The sequence below is a fragment of the Cupressus sempervirens genome, chromosome 10 (assembly GCF_028749045.1).
Source record: "Cupressus sempervirens isolate cs-2001-9-10 chromosome 10, ASM2874904v1, whole genome shotgun sequence".
Taxonomy (NCBI): domain Eukaryota; kingdom Viridiplantae; phylum Streptophyta; class Pinopsida; order Cupressales; family Cupressaceae; genus Cupressus; species Cupressus sempervirens.
This window is the reverse complement of record NC_143127.1, coordinates 602421331-602427369: the sequence shown is the minus strand read 5'-3', so window position 1 is coordinate 602427369 and position 6039 is coordinate 602421331. Positions and strand designations below refer to the sequence as shown.

Below are 6039 nucleotides of genomic sequence, written 5' to 3'. Positions count from 1 at the left end.
GGAAAAGACAAGAATCAGGGAACTATGTCAGAGGCTGAATGGGATCTTTTGGATAGAAAGGCACTCGGAAGCATTTGGTTATGCTTGGCACCATCGGTGGCATTTAATATTACAAAAGCAAAGACGACAGAAGCTTTGATGAAAACCCTAGCAACACTGTATGAAAAGCCCTCCGCTTCAAATAAGGTATTTCTCATGAAGCGTTTATTTAATATGAAAATGGCAGAAGGTGGATCTGTTGCAGATCATTTAAATGAGTTTAATACTATTACTAGTCAATTATCTTCTGTGGGTATCAATTTTGATGAAGAAATTAGGTCTCTCTTGATTTTGTGTTCTTTGCCTGAAAGCTGGAATGGCTTGGTAAGGGAAGTGAGTAATTTTGTTCCTGGATCTAGTACCCTAAAATATGATGATGTGATCGGTGTTATTTTAAGTGAGGAAACTCATAGAAAATTCTCAGGTGGATCTACATCAGGAAGTGCTTTAAATGCACAAAGCAAGGGCAGAACGACTGAAAGAGGAAGTAACTCTGGAAATCATGGGAAATCAAAAGGAAAGTCAAAGGGGAGGAGGTTTCAATCGAGAGGACCAAATGATTGTTGGTACTGTGGGAAACCAGGGCACAAAAAGAAAGATTGCTGGAATCGAAAAAAAACTAAAGGAGATAAATCAGATGGAGACAAGGAGGCAAATGTGGTAAGTAACAAATCCGACGAGGATGCTTTGCTTCTATCTTTAGAGAGTGTTGATGATTCATGTGTTTTAGATTCTGGTGCTTCATTTCATGCTACACCTCATAGAGGTTATTTCATTGATTATGTCCAAGGGGATTTTGGGTTTGTTTATTTGGGGGATAATGAACCCTGTTAGATTTTTGGAAAGGGAAAAATTAAGATTAAGTTGCAGAATGGGAATCATTGGCTACTACATGATGTAAGACATGTTCCAAAACTAAGTAGAAATTTAATTTCAGTGTAGTTACTTTTAATGATAAAAATTGGAAGGTTTCAAAAGGTTCCCTTGTAGTAGCAAAAGGTGTGAAAGTAGGCACCTTATATCTTTGTACAGGTCATATTGTTCCTTCTACTTTGATTGTTTCAGAGAAAAATGAATATTCAGGAACAATTACTGTAGTTGAGCAGGGAGAACAAATAGCTGCTGTAGATTTTGATATAGCGCTGTGGCACAATAGACTTGGGCACATGAGTGAGAAAGGTATGAAAGTACTTCATTCAAGAAAAGTTTTACCAAGTCTAAAATATGTGAATATGGATTTCTATGAAAGTTGTGTGTATGGAAAACAAAAGAGAGTGAGTTTTGTAAAGACAGGGAAGGAAAACAAAAAGGAGAAATTAGAGCTTGTGCATACAGATGTATGGGGACCAGCCCAGGTATCTTCCCTTGGTGGCTCTCATTATTATGTTACATTTATTGATGACGCAACTAGAAAAGTATGGGTTTATTTCCTTAGACAGAAATCTAATGTATTTCAAACTTTTAAGAAATGGAAATGCTTGGTTGAAAATGAGACTGGTAAGAAATTAAAATGTCTTAGATCTGATAATGGTGGTGAGTATTGCAGTCATGAATTTGAAGATTATTGCTCCACTAATGGTATTCATAGACAAAAAACTGTTCCAAGGACTCCACAGGAAAATGGAGTGGCTAAACGCATGAACAGGACTATAATGGAGCGCGCAAGGAGCATGAGGTTGCATGCTGGGTTGCCCTTACACCTGTGGGCAGGGGAGCACATTGCATCACCCAACAATCTCCCCCTCGGCGCGCATACCAGGTGCTTACACGGGTCGGGAAGGCACCGGGGAGATTTGAACCCATGACCAGGCCAAAACCAAGCTCTGATACCAATTGTTGGGCCCATTTACCGTTGCACCAAAAGCCATGACTGTTAGTGAACATGGAACACCACATAATTAACCACCTATGGGCAGGCGAGCGCATCACATCACCCAACACATGTGAATGTTCTAATGAATCTTATGTTTTAATATTTTTTATATAAAAGCAACCAAAATTAGGGGGTGACCCTTTACAAAAATGGTGGCACAACCAACACAAAACTAATCGAAAACCAACAGACAATCACACACACCCCCCTAATGGATTACATCAAAAAAATAAGTAACAATATAACAATATTTAAAAGTACTAGAGATCCTACCCTTAAAATCAGCAGCTGGAGAGTGGTGGAAGCTGCATGAGTTACCTTAAGAGTGAACTTTGAGAAAAGGGCGAAGCCCTCCACTACATTGCACCTATCTTTTAGCTCCCTGAGTTCTTATATTTTAATGTTAATGTGAATATTCTAATGAAACTTATGTGTTAATGAATTTTATCATGTAATAATTCATGAATGTTACATTTTATTAATAGAATGAATGAGTTTTAGATGTTAACATGGAATTTAGATGTTGGGGAGGAGGGTGTGGCAAAATGAGCTTCCACCTTCACATGGTTAACCCTAATTAGTAGAGAATATTAAACTATTCTTGAAACCAAGTCAAGCTCAACATTAACCTATCGTTGCATGACAACTAAATGTGTCAATCTTTTAGTTTTAGGAAATTCAATTACCTTAGATTATGTCCTAAAGAAATTACCACAGATTTGGTCTCAAAGGGCTTGGTGTACATTGCATCTACCTCCACCAATTTAAGGTGGTGTCTTGCCACATCGAAGAAGAGCTCATCATTCAATACAACATTGATTATTCTTTATAGGTATGTTTTTCCCTACTCAATTGAAAACACAAATGTATCTACAATGCAATGGATGTAGTAACTCTCAGTTTTAAGATTTCATCATCCATAACATAAACTATTTGGAAAGAATTGTGAGAATCCTTAGAGTTTGTAACACTCTTATTTAGTATTTGTAAGTTTGATGAATATAATGACTGAAACCAAGGATTCTAATGAAAAAAAAAAACCTCACTTGAGGCTGATTTCTTTCTTACCTTTGTTAGGGCATGTGAAGGTTCCTAGTGGGCTTGGTTTACCATTGATGGTGTGAGTATCAAATACATTGGGTGCTCCTCCATACTTCATTGTTGCACTTATAATAGCTTCCACATCTGTATTCCACCACTCCCCTGCATCCACAAGAAACCATAACTCAATCCCATTGTTATATGAAATGACTAGTTATGATATCAAATCAAATACAATACCCAACTGTTGATTAACCCTTTAATGACCTAGAATCAATGCAATTTTTATATGGGCTTTTGGGAATGGATAAGGCACATGTGGTTTGGGAAAAAATAATAATGGCTCTGTATACTATTGCTCTCAACCATAGTATATGGGAATGCAAAAAAGGTTCCCTTTTTGTCTAGTAACAGTAAGGTTGTAAGTATAAGACTATCCAGTTTGAATTGGGCATTGGGTGACATTAGAAGGCCCATCAACCCACGCTATCCTAAGTTGTCTTATACCATGCCTGCAATGACAATTCCAACCTTTTTTCAACCCCATTACAATGCCTTTGTAATTATAAATTAATAACAACAATACTAAAACAAGCCAATGGATTGAAATATTATATCTGACATGATTGGTAACTTTGACGAGCATCGTGTCATAATAAACTAAATAAAACTCATGTGAATATTGTGTCTCTATTATAATTATAAAAAATAATGAGCTCTTAAATCCATAATTTTCTAAGAGGGGACATATACCAATAATAATATAAGTGCATTATTTCACAAATTTTAATGGGTTAACATAGTCAATGTCATAGTTTTAAATCTCACCATCCTTCATATGTGTAACATATAGATCACAAGAATATTGTTGAGTAGCTAGTCCCTTTTCACACTCCAAAGTCTCTCCCCAAAAAATTCTATCAAACCATCCATGCCATTCACTATATAAGGACAATAAAGAGCACTAAAATCGACAATATAAATAATCTCTTTGAGTTGATGTATGACATAGAAAGGATTCTTCCTTAAATTCAAGGAATCATCTACTCTAATCACAATTTATCGTCAAGATGAAGAGATGTTATGTAAATTTCAGGGACATGAATTCAATCCATAATATTTCTTCTCTGATGTTCATACTCTTCCTTTGTAGGGACTTGGATTTTTATGGTGAGGATCTCTGCATGATTAATTTTGTCTTTGGTTTCATAAACATTAATTCTAAGGTGAATATCTATAGATTTTCATGAATATGTGTTTGTTTGATTTAGTCAATTAAAGTTTCCAATCAAATATAGTTGAGTTTTTGAAACATATTTGTTTTTATTTATGTCATGAGTAATCATAAATATAGAAATAAATATTTTATATTACATATCATCATTTATTATCAGATTGGGATAGTTGGAAATGAATAATGAATGACACATCCTGATTGACTATTTTTTTTAATAAGCATTCCAATTTTTTTTCACAAAATGATGATCAATTATTATGTCAATTTAGCCATTGTAATTCATAATTCTTAAATTTCCAGATCACTTAGTCATGAGGGTTATCAATTACCTCTGGTAAGAAGCATTCCCAAAGGTAAAGGGGAAAACAATGGTGAGTTAATATAATTTAAAAAAAATTTGAAATGCTAATAACTTTATAGGTTAGCGTTGAACTGCATTAATAAATTTTTGATTTGTCTTTATAGTACCATATAAGGGAGTTTATGTAGTTGTAGACATTTGGATATCATTCATGAAGGTTTGATTAAAAAATAAAGATAATTCCAAGACCCAACAACAAAGGTTACAGTTAACTAATAGGCTTGAAGTTGTGGGTCACCCTCATGGTCTTAGGTTTGATTCCCCCTCCAGGTTCAAATGGTGAGAGTGTCTTGGGCCCAACTATTCTTCACCTATGGTAGAATACTCTTTCCCTAAGCTTGCACCCACAACTACTATCTCATCCAATCTTGTAGCTAATTGATTATTATGTATTCTTGTAGGTGCATCAACAGTAGGAGAGTCCATAGGAGTATGCTATGGAAGGTTGGGTGACAACTTACCATCTATAGAGGAAGTGGCATACATGTAAACCTTCAACATAATTGTAAAATTGAGAATATATGATATTGATCAAAAGGGTCTCAATGCATTGCAAAGAAAAGGCATACAAGTAACAATGGGAGTCCCAAATGAGGAGCTCCCTAACATTGCATCAAGCCAAGTTACTGCAAGGCAATGGGTTACAAATAACATTAAGCCCCAATACCCAAAAACCCTCATAAAATACATCTCAGTGGGGAATGAGATACTACTTGATACACCCTACAGATCCAACCTCTTCCTTTCCATGAAAAACATCTACAATGCACTCCAAGCCATCAACTTACACAACCAAATAAAGGTATCTACAATAATACCCATGTCTACCCTTGACAATTCTTATCCTCCTTTAGGAACCTTCAACCCTAAAATAACCTCAATCAAGCACTCCATTGTGGACTTCCTTTCACAAAAAAATTATCCCTTTATGACAAATGTGTATTTCTATTTTGCCTATGCATATGATCCCAAATACATTCCTCTCCCTTATGCCCTCTTCCAAGAGGAGACTCCTAATCAAGTGGGTTACAAGAATTTATTTGATGCAAGTGTGGATGCTCTCATTTATGCCATGTAAACCTTAGGTCACTCAAACATTACTATTAATGTTTCTAAAAGTGGTTGGCCTTCTGATGGGAATGCTAATGGTGGTGCAAATGTAGCCAATGCAAAGATTTAAAATAAAAACTATATCAAGAAGTATTTTTTAAAAATTAATTTGACCAACTGTCATAATTACAACAGTCTATTTTGAAGACTAGTCATCCCTTGTACAACACATTTATTGCAACAATGTCTTAACTATAATGACAAGATGTAATAGATAACCTTTTCTTGTATAATGTCTCTATCACATACACATCACAATTGTGATGGCTAACTAAAAGTTTAAACCATCATCGTTATGATGACATACTATCACAATTGCAACATCGTGAACATGAACTCTTGTCCCTCCCTTCTTCCAAGTTATAACAATGTCAGCCA

General features: G+C 35.3%; 1 pseudogene; it reads left to right on the top strand.

The window, feature by feature from the left end:
- The first annotated feature begins 4023 nt into the window (after positions 1–4023).
- Positions 4024–5806, top strand: LOC149535297 (glucan endo-1,3-beta-glucosidase-like; annotated as a pseudogene).
- Positions 5807–6039: the final 233 nt, after the last annotated feature.